General features: G+C 46.7%; 1 protein-coding gene across 1 annotated transcript in view; it reads left to right on the top strand.

The window, feature by feature from the left end:
- The first annotated feature begins 5590 nt into the window (after window positions 1-5590).
- Window positions 5591-13325, top strand: part of TFDP2 (transcription factor Dp-2) — a 116987-nt gene continuing 109252 nt past the window's right edge. The window contains exon 1 of the mRNA XM_075004290.1: window positions 5591-5613. The gene's annotated coding sequence lies outside the window, so the exon portion shown is untranslated. The remainder of the gene's footprint in view (window positions 5614-13325) is intronic.

Here is a 13325-nt window from a genome sequence, read left to right as displayed (position 1 = left end):
GGGCGGACTCAACAGCAAGCCGCTCCCTTAAAGGGCCCCTCCCAGACACAGTTGCACTAAACAACACAAGATACACAGAGCCGACAACTGGTTGCAGACCCTGTGCCTGCAGCATGGATCCCCAGCTGCCGCAGCAGCAGCCAGAAGCCCTGGGCTAAGGGCTGCTGCCCACGGTGACCATAGAGCCCCGCAGGGGCTGGAGAGAGAGCATCTCTCAACCCCCCAGCTGATGGCCGCCATGGAGGACCCGGCAATTTCGACGTTGCGGGACGCGGATCGTCTTCACGGTCCCTACTTCGACGTTGAACGTCGAAGTAGGGCGCATTCCGATCCCCTCATGAGGTTAGCGACTTCGACGTCTCGCCGCCTAACATCGAAGTTAACTTCGAAATAGCGCCCGACGCGTGTAGCCACGACGGGCGCTATTTCGAAGTCAGTGCCGCTACTTCGAAGTAGCGTGCACGTGTAGACACAGCTCAAGAGAGGAGGACTCTCACTATCCTCGTTAAAGGTCCACCTTGCCGCCATTTCAGCATTCAGACACGAAGAGGAAGGGCACACGGTGTTCGCCCATCCCATGGTTACCAGGTTCCTCAAAGGGTTGGTAAACCTATACCCCCCTCGGAAACCGCTTCCACCTTCGTGGAACTTGGACCTGGTGCTTAATGTGCTAACGGGACCACCGTTCGAGCCCTTGGCCATGGTTTCCCTCCTCCTCCTTACGATAAAGACGACCTTTCTTCTCGCAATCACATCAGCTCGCAGGGTGAGCGAACTTGCGGCAGTTATGGCAACGCCACCCTGCACTGTTTTTTCCGAGGAGGCGGTAACCATACGGCTGAATCCAGCCTTTGTTCCCAAAGTTTCTTCTGAGTTTCACATTAACGAACCTATTGTCTTACCCTCGTTTTATCCAAAGCCTCATAAACTCTAACAAAGAGGCGCGCCTACACCTCCTGGCCGTGAGGAGGGCGCTAGCCTTCTATATAGACAGGACCAAGTCCTTCCGGAAAACGGGTAGACTCCTAGTCTCTCTCGCTCCCAAATCGAAAGGAGAAGGTCTCTCTTCGCAGAGAATCTCGAAGCACATCGTATCCTGCATAAAAATGTGCTACGAACTCAAAAAGACTCCTTTACTGGCCACTGCCAGGGCTCATTCCACTAGGGCGGTGGCGGCATCAGCAGCCTTTTTCAAGGGCGTTGCGCTAAAAGACATTTGCAGAGCGGCGACCTGGTCATCCTATAACACCTTCGCCAAATATTACGCCCTTCACAGGGTATTCCAAGAGGATACCAGTCTCTCGACAGCGGTCCTCTCGGGGACAAGCTGCACATAATCCAATTACTCATCTCCTATCTTGGGTTACTGCTGGGTAGTCACCTATTGTGGAGCACCCACGGGGACGCTTGAAGAAGAGAGAGAGGTTACTGACCGTAGTAACAGTGGTTCTTCGAGATGTGTCCCCGTGGGTGCTCCACTACCTGCCCATCCTCCCCGTTTCGGATCTCTGTTTAGTGTTTTTCAGGAGCATCCGAGGCGGTTGGTCAAGGAACTGGCGGGGACTGGATCGCGCACGTGGCCAGGAGCGCGCAAGGGAGCGGCGCGCACCGGCGCATGCGTGGTCCGGCAGAAACTGCTTGGAAGATCTGATCTGCGGCGCCGGGCGAGCCCGACACCTATTGTGGAGCACCCACGGGGACTCATCTCGAAGAACCACCGTTACTACGGTGAGTAACCTTTCTTTTCCTGACTGCAGTCTACTGGTTAAGCTATATGTAGCAGGGTGTAGAAAATTAAGCTCTACTTATAGAATATTTCTCAGGTATTATGCACATAGATCGTTAGCATTGTGATATTTTGCCTGTTATTGACATGATCATTTTAAACTAAATCCTGTGTTTGCAGAGTGGTACTGTGCTTGTGTAACTGCCCACTGACAGACTTTTATCTGGGACCTCTGGAGCTTAGGACAGGCACCACTAGAGCTTGAGCGAAAGGCCAGCTGGCTCTCAGGTTACGCTGTAGAGGACAATTATTCTTTCTTTGTGAAATGGTCTAGGTACCACTATGTGGATCAGTTAACCACATACAGGTATGTAGGTTACACTTGCAGTACTGCTATGGAAGGCAGCTGACTTGTCAACCATAAATTATGTACAGTAAACTTTCAGATATGGTATTCTATCATCTGCAACTCTCGAATAACTGGCATTTTAACCCTAGGGTAAATTGTAGTTACACTTTTCATAAGTGCAGTATTGTGAAAGCAAATACAGTATAAGTTTACAGAGTATGGTACTACTGTTGGTAAATAAAGTACTCTGCTTTCATTTTTGTTTCTTAATATTGAATCTTGTTTTTCTTTAGTGTTATGCATTGCTAGATGCAGTCTTCCCTGCCTTACGAGGGTAATTCATTCCTGAAAAACCCCTCTTAGGGTGAATTCTCATAAGTCGAAAATGTAATTACCATTAATTTCAATGGGAAAAAACTTTACGCGTTCCTGAGCCCTAAAACGTACACCCATTTATGCTAAAACAACACCAAATCCCATTAAATCCAGTGCAAGGGGGAGGGGAGGGCAGGGTAGAGCAGGGCATGGGGAGGCAGCCAGGCCTGAGTGCAGCTTAGATTAATGGGGGAGGGGGCGCTGCCAGGGGCTGGCTGCATGGGGAGCTAGGCAGTCACATGGGGCCCCCGGCTGACGAGGGGTGATGCCTCTCTTGTGCAGGGCTGCACAGCGGAGAATTCCCCTCCCCCCCCTCCCCCCCCTCCCGGCGGCGGCAGTGGCGGGTGAGCCAGGTGCTATATGGGAGGGAGCGCCAGAGACCATGAGTGGTGCTGGAGGCACAGCTGCGCAGGGTGGGCAGCGGTGGCCCCCTAGCCACCCGGGGTGTGAGTGGCAGCAGTGGGGCTGGGATGGGCTGCGTGCCCAGCATCTGTGTCTCACAGAGCAACGTTATCTACTGCTGGGACTTGGACAAGTCTACTTCCCCGCACCAGATTGCCACCCTCTCACAGGGGGCCGCCTCCCCCCTGCATGGCCTCTTCATCAAGACCAACGCAGCCAACTCCATCTCCTCGGTGCTTGCTGACCAGAGCCTCCAGCTTCCAAATCAGTCCTCATAAATGCGAAGAAATGCCTTGTAAGCTGAAGTAGGGGTATTGGATGAAACTCCTTGTAAAGTTGAATTCTCGTAACTCGAATGGGCATATCTTGGGGTATGACTGTATACCTCTCTATTATTCAGAATATTTGACTGTCAACCTTCCGGTCCTGGGCTGCCAGACATGAGAGTTTACTGTAATTCATAATTTTCACAGCTATCAAAAATGCAGCATAAATTGTTACATGTGTTTTTTCTTAACTAAAAAATGATTTTTTGTAGGCAAATTTGGTGTACTTTATTAGTGTTCCTGGACTTTTCAGTAAGATGACTCCCCACCCCCCATAGTGTTTTTTGACCCAAGTGTGATCAAAATTTATGGAGGAGCAGGGGCTGATTCCACAGAAACAAACGGCTATATGTAAAATAACATGCATCTGATTATTTTACTTAACTAACAAAATGCCCTCTTGTCCAAATATGAAGTTCTTTTCAACCAGCATGTCTGAGAGCTTCATTTCATAAGAATAAGCCAGCTGGCAACTTGTCTTCCCAGATGAAGGGTGTACGCGTATTTTTCTGCACCCCTACATATATTAGACAAGTCTGTTGTTCTCCCCCATTCCCCTTACTGTTCACTGTTTCTGTTTAATTTCTTATTCTGAATCCTCTGCAGTCAGTTAGTATTTGACTCAGAATGTAAGTGGACTTCCTTCAAAAGACATGCAATATAGTGTTCAGTCAGGGAAATGTGTCCGTTTTTCTGTGTGGTGAAACCTGTCTTAAGACATGTTACTGTGGGTGATCTGCCTTAAGAACATGATTTCTGGTTTACACATCTCCTTATATATTGTCCACACACACATTTTTGCAAAACTATGATAACTAGTGTGACACAGGCTTTCAGTGGAGACCTTACCTGATACTTTTTGGTGAACTCCTATGTAAATCATAGCATACGAGAACTGGAAGGGACTTCAAGAGGCCATCGAGCGCAGTCTCCTTACACTCATGGCAGGACCAAGGACCATCTAGCTCATCCCTGACAGATGTTTATCTAACCTGTTCTTAAATATCTCCAGACCCAAGGAATCCCTGTGACTGTTATGAACGTTTGTGCTCTCTGCTAGTTGGCGTAAAGAGGTCCTTCAGTCATAGCAAGCTCACCATATGTATATGTATTCTCTTCTGGCACAGTGGCCTATGCGCAGATCACACAGTCAAGGTCTCAAAGAAAGTGAGTTTCCTGTGGGTTTTGGACTGGATTCACCATCCCAGGCCACAGGATGGGATGCCAAGAACACTTACAAGTATTGTTGTGTAACTGCCCCATGTAGACTTGACTGGCAAACAAAGTACTCTTTTTAGTTCAAGCCAACAGATTGTCCATAGGACAATTAGACCACTGTTCCTCCTAGTTATCTGCTTGTGAGATGCTAGGAGCCAACTGGATCCAGTGTGTAATGAATTGAGGCCAGGAGAATGAGCCTCCTCTTTTGACCATCACAGAGGGAGAGAGGTAGGGGGAGAAGAAATAGGAGGGTCAGAAAGGAAACCAACCAACTCTACAGCTGGTATTCTGTACTGTCCTCTCACTCCTTGGTGGCTTTGTATCAAGTTCTTTTTGGATGGAAATTAAATCAAACGCATAAGAAGAGTATTTGAATTTTATTAAATAAGATTACCTTAACTATACTAAACAATACAAAAAAGCATGGATACATGTTTTACATTTAAAACAAATTAAACAAAAGTAGTATATGTAGGTGATGAATTGAACTGATTTTTCTGGTCACTGTCATTCAAATTAGAGCTATTACCATGGTGTCCAATGAGAGCTGTAGCAAGCTGGCCATACTCAACGTGTCAAATGGCCACATATAGCTAGTGGCTAGCATGTTTGGACACCACAGAACTGGTACCTCTCACTGTCTCGCATCTAAATGGCATTCATAGATTGGAAGAAGAAAATAAGCTTTCCTGCTTTTTTTTTTTCAGTTCCCAATCAGTATCACAACTCTGAATGAACTAGTCATTGTGCTGAATAAGATGAAATGCAGATTCTCTCTATCTACAGAAGAAACTACTGCTGTCAAAAGCTGCTTTAACATTTCAGCACAACTGTGGTTTCAGGTGCTTACAGTGATTTTTACCAGTTCAGTAATTTAACTTTCTTATAAAACTTGGCAGCAAATATATACTCCTAAATACCTTGTGTATAATTTTGATTATTTGAATAGATTATAATACATTTAGGCCTTAACATGTTTATCAATTTCATATAGATTTTTTTAAAAAAACTTTTAAATAAAAAACTAATTTTCTATTTTTTTAAAAATGAATATTATATTTTTACCAACGTTGCTGTGACATTAGTAATCCACTTGATTTTTTTTCTTTGCAGTTGCCTCCAATTTTAGAACTTTCTTTTATAAAACTGCTTGAAATTTCTATATGCTACTCAGAGAGGATCACCTGTATGTGAGAGCCTAACACATATTTCAGGTAATGTTCATTACACTAGTGAGCAAGAATGCTACTTTTGTGAGGGCATTGGTAACACAATCTCCATGATGGGAGTTCCTCCAAGTGTTGCCTGGCAGAGGGGCACTTGCATGCCCTCTCTACCCCTTTAGCATTCAGATGTTCCAAGGGCAAAGCTATAAAAGGAAGCATGGTACTTGTTGGAAATTAATCTCTTTGGATCTCATGAACCTGGAGCTTTTGTCTTATTTCTTACTATTTTACTGATACTTGGAGGTGGTAGAATGAAGATTTGTTTTTAATACACACTCATCGCTCACTATACGAGCACAATTGGTTCCTAACCTTTTTGCTCATAGGCGAAAACTTGTAAGAGGGACACTAAATTCCTCCTAAAATACTTGTAAAAGTCTCTGATTGGTTCCAAGTGCTCGGAGTGGCAGCAGGTGGTGCTGCTTTTGAAAGGTAAGTGAGCCTAGGGTTGTGGGGTGTTAATGGCTGGGGGCAGTTTGGGGACATGAGTGGGAGGGAGAGTTAAAACATGGTGGCTGGTTGGGTTTGGGGGTGGGGGTCAGGCTGCTGCAATTTGAGTCTGTGGGGCCGGTGGGGGGTTAAGGCTGCAGCGGTTTGGGTGCATGGGGGCAGCAGGGGGGTTAAGTTTTGTCAGGTTGGGTGTGCAGGGCTGGGGGGGGTTAAATTTCGGTGGTTTGGGATTCTCAGGGGCGGGGGGCGGTAAAATTTCATCGGATCCAGGTGTGTGGGACTGGTGGGGGGTTTAAATTTCAGCAGTTCGGGGTGCACAGGGCACTGGGGGTGGCTAAATTTTGGAAGTTCTGGTGTACGGGAGGGCGGTGGGGGGTTTAGGTTTCAGTGGTTTGGTGTCTGTGGGGCTGGGTGGCGGGGGGTCAGGCTGCAGCTGGTTGGAGAGTAAGTCTTGCATTAGTGGGGGGAGTTCACTTGTTGAGTAAACTGGGGAGGTATGTGTGTCCCTCGTTTAAGCAAGTACTCAAATAAAGTACTTGTTTAATGAGGGATGGGTGTATAAAGTAAGATGTGGTTTCATGCAGGCTGACAGATCTGAAAAAAAGAAAATGTTTCCCTTTCTGGCAGTTGTCCAACTTTGGAGTGTGATATGAAGTCACTAGCATACCTTGGCAAAAGCTGTCTCCATCCAGATGTGCTGCCTGATTGAGGTATACATCTAGAGCAGGGATGGGCAAAATGTAGGTGGTGAACCAAATCTGGCCTGTCTTATGTTCCTGTCTCTCAATCCCCTGCCCCAGCACGGAACTCCTTCCTGCACCCAAACTTCCTCCCAAACTTCATACTACTTCTGTTTGTTTAATATAAATGTGTAGCCCCTGAAGACTTAAGAAAATTCTTGGAGTGGGCCCCCTGCAAAAATTATTGCCCACGCCTGACCTAGATCCTGCAAGGAGAAACAGAACAGACTTCAGACACTCTTACTTCAGGAAGCTCTATTAGATGAGCATTTCAGGTTCGAGAAATTAGAGCATGAAGGAAAAATTCTTGTATCTGCTCCATCTTAAACATCAGACAAGATTGATGGCTCAGATGACTGGAATAGGTGCCAGAATGAGTGCTGTGCCACTCAGAGCATTAGATCTGCTTATGGCTCCTAAGCTGTCAGTTGTGGTTCTGATGAAAAAAGCTAGTGCCACATCTCACACGGATAATTCATTGGTTCTATGACTTGTATTTGTTCTCTTTTGAGTTTAGACAGAAGTCAAGATCAGTTGTCAGGCAAGGTTTGCCTTGAGGAACTGAAGTTGCAAATCCTAAGATTTTCCTAGAGCCAAAAATGCTTTGAAGGCATTATATTGGCTCAGTCAGTAGCGTTGGCTTTAGAAGCAGTATCAGAACTGAGAAAGACTTGTCAATACCCACCACAGAGAAAGGAGAACAAGAACCACCCCCCTAACTCATGCATCTGATGAAGCAGGTCTTCCCACAAAAGCTTATTCTCCAAAATATGTTAGTCTATAAGGTGTCACAAGACTTCTTGTTGTTCTCGAAGCTACGGACTAACAGCTACCTCTCTGATACACAGACAAATGTTAGCCTCTGGATCAAGATTGTTGATGTGGAGATGCCTATAGCAATACTGCATGACTCTGCTTACCCTCTGCTCCCTTGCCTCATGAAGCCGTATTCAGGGACCCTGGACCGCAGCAAAGAGTACTTCAACTACAGTTTCAGCATGTGCAGAATGCTCATGGAATGCACATTTGGCCGTTAAAAATGAGGTTCCTATTTGGACCTTTCCTAAACTAATGTCCCCACCATGGTTGCAGCATGCTGTATTTTGTATAACCTTTGTGAATCCAGATGGGAGAATTTCATAACAGCCTGAAGTGCAGAGGCAGTTGCCATGAGCAGGGCTTATGTGCAGCCATCCACAAGGGTGTTCACCAATGCGGACGTGGAAGCAGCGGCAATCAGGGAGGCCCTGAAAAACAGCTTTATGAATGATCGGGTAGCCATATGATTCTGCTGTATTTGACTGTTGTGGTACAACCCCCACTCACTGCAGTGATTTGTGCAACCCACAAAATGTGAACCAGTAAATCGGATAGCATGGCTTTCTCAGAAGGAGTACCCTTATTTGGGGTGGGGAGAGGATTAAGGACCAGAAAAGGAAGGCATATAAAGGGAGGGTTCTTTTCACAAAAAGAATGTTTGTTTGTATTTTGGGGGAAGGCTAAAGGTTTTTTAGCAGAGGTGCACACATGTGGAATAAACCAGGTTTGGCACCTGGTTTCTCCGTGCCTGTGGGCAGTCACCACTTACGGCCCACCAGCCCCCTATTCTGGACTCTGGGCAGTGCCTCTGGTGTCTCAGCAGCTCTGGCAATCCCTGCATGGCTCCCTCTGCTACAAGTGATCTGTGAATCTTTGCATAGCAACAGCTGTGCTATCAACCCTCTCCACCCCTGCCAGGCCCTTGTTCCGTACTCCCCACAATGATTTGTGCACCATACATGTGAACAAATAAATCAAACTGTGGTTGTCATAAAAAGAATAGTTTTATTTGTGGGGAAGAGGGTTAAATGGCAGGGAAAAAAAGATGTCAAGGGTGGTGGAATAATCTTCTGCAGTGGGTAGAGCTTGTGGGGGTGGAGTGACAGACTGTTCTTGCTCTCTGTCCCCATGTTTGGGGACCACAGCAAAGTGGGGGGTGGGCAACCTATATTGAGGGGAGCCTGGACAGCAGGGAACAGTCTGCAAACTGAATCCTATGTAGGGAGTCCCTCTGCAGCTCCAGCATAGAATGCAGGATCTGTTTGCTCTCTCACAGCCTGACTGGAACTGTGCCATGTCCTCTCTCAGCTGCACTGATTGCTCTCTCTCCTGTGCTCTAGGACACTCTGCTGCCACTGTTCTGTGGCCCTCTGGTTGTCAGCAGCTGTTCTGTCAGCCCACTCCAGCTGCTGCAGGATTAAGTCCTGCATGGACATTTTGCTCTTCCTGATCCCATCTCCCACACTGAAGATGCCTGCTAAAAAGTGAAGGCCAGAATTGAGATACAGTTCACACAAAGCACTTACCCATAGAATGAATGGGTCTCTGTCTTTACAATCAGTGAAACTTTTTTTCCAAGGCCACTTTTAGACACTTAAAGATGACGAGGAAGTAAACTCTGCATTGCACACACCATCACTTATCCAGACCATTTCACTGTGGATATGGTAAGCTACTGCCCGCTTTATGGGGTGGGGGGAGGGCATGTTTAATGCCAGGGAAGCCAACTTGTGTCCAGGAGCAGGGGGAAGAGTTTTCTTGGCAGTCCCCAGAGCAGTCCTCCACAAGGAAGACCTGCGCTGGACATGCTGGTGTCCAGGAGCAGGGTGTGCAGAGCCCAGTAGCTGTGTGGCGAGGGGGAAGGGTTTGATTCTAGCTATATAGCTGTGTGGGTGGCCAGGGATCCATGTTGAGCGCAAAGAAGTTGCGGGGGGGCAGTTTTCCCACCTCATGGCAAGGGGAAAAAGTTTTTCCTGTGGTCCCTGAAACAATTCTCGTAGAGGAAAAGGCCATTTAAAGCAGGAAAACCCTCGCTGGGCATGTCTGGGAGTGGGGTCAGCAGAGCCCGTTAGCCTCACAGCAAGGGGAAAGGGTTTGATTCCAGCCACGTGGCTAGCTAGGTGAGGAGGAATCCGTATAAAGCATAAAAAAAGGCGGAGGGGAGTTTTCCAGCCACGTGACGAAGGGAAAAATGTTTGTCGGTGGCTTCTGATCAAGCCAGAAATGTGGTGGGAGGAGAGAAGGCCACGAGAGCCTGCCAGCAGCATCGATGGGGGAGATGGAGTGCCCGCCCACCATGTGCTGTGGCAGTGCGGTCCCAGGAAATTTAAATGGGCAGGGAGCATCGTGAATAAACTTAATCCAAATTCCCATGGTTCTTTCGGTTACCAGAAAAGACCTCATCCTCCTAAGAGTAACAGATAATGGAAAAAGAAGAAATGCTAATCCTGTGTGAGCACAAGCCTGGAAAATTTGCCAAAATTCTGTGTGGTGTCATGATATCAGATCTGGTTGCCTGGCATGGCAAGATGTGCTGTCGTGGAAGCCACAATAAGTCTGACCTGCTCAAAAATCTCATGCAAAAGATACATGAGTACCTGGATGAGACCTTTCTAGAGCTCTCCAAAAAGGATAAGCACTTCATCCCTAGAAATATCAACACTCTTTTCTGAGGGGCATAGATCCATAGAAAACCTATACCTAAAGCCAGCAGCAACCTGTTTGTACTATTCTGGTGGTGTGGGGGGGAGAGAACTGCTCACCAGAACTGCTGGGCACTAGTGGTTCTGGTATTAGCATAGAGGGGACTGACTCGAGGTCGAGAGTGAAGAGCTCTGGGGTGACGGGAACAGCTTCCTCAGGCCCCTGCTGGTTGCCCCCATCCTCCTCTGCATTGGCCTCTTCCTCCTGCTCCCTCTTCAGTCTCTGCTCCCATGGCCTCCGCAGAAGGTCCTCCTGAAGTGTCCTAATTAAGATGGGGCAACTTGGCCAGGTCCCTCTGAAGAATGGCATCCAGATGTTCATAATACTGACACATCTTGGGAGATGACCCAGACAGCTTGTTGGCTTCCTGGACTTTATGATAACCCTGTTCGAGACCTTTCACTTTCACCTGGCATTGCTGAGGGTCCTGGTAGTAACCTCTGGTGATCATCCCACATGATATCTTTTCATAAATGTCCCCGTTTTGCTTGCAGACTCAAAGTCTGCCCGCCACTGGCTCCTCTCCCCAAACTGCAAAGACATCCAGGATCTCATTATGGGACCATGCTGGAGCTCTTTTGTGACCAAGACTTCAGATCTAAAACCTGACTACTCATGATGGCAAGAGATGGCTACTGATGTCATGCGATGGCGAGAAAGAAGTTCAGGCTTCTGGATACCCTTTAAATTTCCCAGGCTTGGTGGTGGTTAATTCAAATTCATGGGTTTTCTGTGACCTACTTTCTGCACACCCAGAGAGCAATGGAGATGGAAATGGTTAGAGCAGACAAACGTTGGGATGTTATTGGATACATATGGGACACCTCTGGAGCCCAATAAAGTTGATTTCAAAGAAATTGTGTTTCCATACTAGCATTAATTCAATCTTTTAAATTCAAACTTAACGCTACATCCACTCACTTGTGGACAAGTTTCCAGATGGGTTTCTGATAGGAACATTTTCACTGGGCTCCATATCCATACTGGCCCCCATATAAGGAATTCGTAGCATCTCCACAGCATGCTTGATCAAGGCAGGTCCCTGCTTCCAGAGATCTGATTCAGTGGATGCAGAGAAGTCTGCTGTTTCTACTGCAGCATGATATTTTTTTCAAAGGAAGATGAAGTAGCTGAGCATGTGGACTAGCAGTCAGAGGCCAAGATTGAGACAGATTCTTCTCAGAATGAAAATGTGGGCATGATTTCATCTTCAGAACATAGCCTCCTGTTCCAGAACTTTGATCATGTGCCTTTATCACTAGTTACCTTCTGTGGCTAAGGAGGATGCATCCTGCCCCCTTCCTAATATCTTGGGATTTCCCTCTGAAAACAGAGCTGTGGTGTCCAATACTCTTGCCATTTGCCCGGGGTAGGGAACTGGAAACAACTGTGTGGTGAAATGAGGGTCCTTAGCTGCACACACAGGCCATTTCTACACAGTGGCATGGTAATACATGGCCTGAAATATGCTAATGAGGCGTGGATACAAATTCCCCATGCCTCATTAGCATGCGGTCACGTGATTTGGAGTCCGGAAGACCGTTCTTCCAGACTTCAAAACGCCGTGTAGAAGCACGGCCCTGGGGGAGCTTCCGGAAGGAAGTCCTTCTTCTGGAGACACCTTCTTTCCAAATATTTTTGGGATGAAGGGGTGTCCGGAAGAAGGACTTCCTTCCAGAAGACTCCCCAGGGGCTGCGCTTCTAAACAGCGTTTTGGAGTCCGGAAGAATGGTCTTCTGGTCTCCAAATCATGTGACCATATGCTAATGAGGCACAGGGAATTTGCATCCACACCTCATTAGCATATTTAGGGCCATGTATGACCATGCCACTTTTGAAGAAAGTGGCCTGTGTAGAAATGGCCATAGAGTACCCTCCTTCTGCTCCACACACATGCCCTACCACTTGGTGGGACAAGCGCATTACAGTGGCAGCTCCTCTGGCAGCTGTCATGCAGCTCACATGGCCCAGCAGTGGCTTTTGTGAGTTGCTGGCAGTTTGCAGGAGGGGTTGCACATTTATACTGAGTGGGGGGCAGGGTTGAGATGATCCTTAAATTTCTATTGGACACCCCTGAAATAATACCTTTGCCTAGTTTGGATAACCTTTGACAGTCTGCAGAAGGCTTGTTGCACCATCCTAGCTTCCTGCCAACCTACATCTCAAAAAATTAACAAATTGTATCAGTTACCACATAAGAGATCTTCAATTTTCATACTCATTCCATTCAGTATTCTTGAGTGGTAGCAGCTGTGAGCAACAAGTACAGTGGAAGTCAAGCACGTTCTACACCCTACAAGAGGGAAAGGAAAAATTGTCTACCTTAGGAAAGAAGAAATATGCTTTGGCTGGTATTAGAAGAGCTAATATTAAGTTATTGTGTCCTAGTTCTGAATTTATTTGTGGGATAACTTTATAAAAGCCTTACCAGATGACGTAGTGTAAGCTGGATGATATTGTTTTGACAGGGACAGAATGCTTTTACAGCTTCTTTTGATGCTTTAGGCTCTGACGCTAGAGATTTATCTACTGTCACATTTAAGTAAGAACGCCTTCTGAGATCCACTTTGGCTGCACAGGCAAGGTTAAAAGTTGAGTATTTTCTGTTTTGAGAGTACCTGACTTCTCAGTAATAAAACTGATTAATCTGGAGAAGTTTTTTAAATTGCAGCATTAACTGCTCATTGTCTCCTTCTGGATGTAGAATATAAGCTAAGAGTCTACTTTTTCTTATGCATTTCAGAGCCAATTCTATTCTCCTTTCAGCTTGGTATTTTCAAATAGACATTAACAGCCTGCTTCCTCTCTGATCCATTGAAAGAAAGTCATTTCAACCTCACAGTCTAAATAGTCTTCAGCTACTACATCAGTGCTGTCCAATGGAAATGTAAGGCTTGCCACAGCTGCCCACCCCTCAAAATAAATGCACCACCCTGGTGCAAGCTGCCAGCGACTCACCAGAGCTGCTGCACCGCAGCAGCCATCAGA

Source organism: Carettochelys insculpta, chromosome 10 (genome assembly GCF_033958435.1).
Source record: "Carettochelys insculpta isolate YL-2023 chromosome 10, ASM3395843v1, whole genome shotgun sequence".
NCBI lineage: Eukaryota > Metazoa > Chordata > Testudines > Carettochelyidae > Carettochelys > Carettochelys insculpta.
The sequence above is the reverse complement of the archived record's forward strand: the minus strand, read 5'-3'. Positions and strand labels throughout refer to the sequence as shown.